We start from the raw sequence: 1,926 nt of genomic DNA on the forward strand, positions 1-1,926 counted from the left end.
TTTTTTTGTTGTGTATATAATGTAGTTATATATGTATGTATGTATTTATATATATGTATGTATATATGTATGTATTTATATGTATTAATATATGTAGGGCCGCGGGGGCCCCAAATGGTAGACGTTGGCCCAAAGACGTCACGGCGGCAACTGATTTCGAGGGTTCGAGTCACCGGGCCGGCGCGTTGTTTCCTTGCCAGGGAATTCACCTGATTGCCTGCCAACCCCTGGGTGGCCCGGGGCCAGCTGGGGTCGTCCCGGGGTGAAGGGAATGGTGACTCGATAAAAACCCCGGGGGGAAAGGAAAGGGGGGGCCCCCGCTCTAAATTGCTAAAAAAAAAAAGAAGCCATGATCGTAGGCCGCCTTGGCCCAGTGATTGGGGGTGTCGGACTCGGGCGTCACGACGGCGGGCGGGTTCGAGGGTTCGAGTCACCGCTGCGTTGTTCCCTTTGGGCAAGGAACTTCACCTCGATTTCCTGCCTAGCCACTGGGTGGCCAAACCCCGCTCAATCAGTGCCCGGGTAAAAAGAGATGGTGACTCGATAAAAACACCGGGGGGGAAGGCAATGGCAAACCACCTCTAAATTGCTAAGAAAAAACTGGAAACCATGTCGTCAAGGCCGCGGTGGCCGAATGATTAAGGGGTCGGACTCAAGACTGTCACGACGGGAATCTGAGTTTTGAGGGTTTGGTCACCGGTCGGCGCGTTTTTCCCTTTTGGGAAGGGGAAATTCACCTTTATTGCCTACCCAGCCCCTGGGGGCCAAAACCCGCCCAAGTCAATGCTGGTCCCAAGCCCGGATAAATAGAAAATGATTACCTAAAAGGTACCACCGGACTCTCCGGGAAAAGGGAAATGGGGACCCTACCACTATCACTCCAAAAGCTCACAAAATGAAAAACTACAATTAAATATCATGCTGTGACCACGGCGGCTCAGCATGAACCTACCCTTAAAAGAAGAAAATATAATGTATATATATGTTGTATTTTTAAATATATAGTATTATAATATAAAATTTTTTGTTTTTGATGTGTATATATATTATGACATATATGTATGTATGTATATTTTTGTTGTATTATTTTATATATATATATATATAATATTATATTTTATTTTTGTGTTGGTGTGTTGTGTGGTGTGGTGTGGTTTTTGTGTGTGTGCGTGTGTTTGTGTGTTTTGGTGTTGTGTGCTTAATAAAAATAAATATCAAAATAAATATATATATATATATATATATATATATAATATATATTATTTTTGTGGTTTTTTTTTCCTTTTTATATTGTGTGTGGTTTTGGTGTGTGGGGTGTTGTGTGTTGTGTGTGGGGGTGTGTGTGTGTGTTTGGGTTTTGTGGTGTGTTGGGGGTGTTTTTATATGTTGTATGTATATATAATATATTATAATTATATATAATTATAGTTTATAGTAAATAAAAATATAAATATATAAATAAATATATTATTATATGTATATACATACACCACATACAACAACACACACACACACACACACACATATATAATATTATATTTATATATATATACTATATATTTTATGAGAGAGAGAAGGAGAGAGGAAGAGAGAGAGGAGAAGAGATAATAGATAATAGTAGATGAATACAGATTAAATGCATCATATATATTTATATATACATAACAATGCATATAACATATAATATGTAAAGTCTATAGTTATATATACATTAATTACAATACATTTTTTTTCATATATATACATAATAACCCCTAAACAATATACACACTACATAATATATATAATATATAAACACATAATACTACTTTTAACCCCCAAAACATATTACTCATACATATAACATACATATAGATATACATAATATATAACATACATATATTTTTTAGCGTGGCGTGTGGTTTCTATGCTGTGCGTTTGGGGCCG

The sequence above is a fragment of the Penaeus monodon genome, chromosome 8, assembly GCF_015228065.2.
Source record: "Penaeus monodon isolate SGIC_2016 chromosome 8, NSTDA_Pmon_1, whole genome shotgun sequence".
Taxonomy (NCBI): Eukaryota; Metazoa; Arthropoda; class Malacostraca; order Decapoda; family Penaeidae; genus Penaeus; species Penaeus monodon.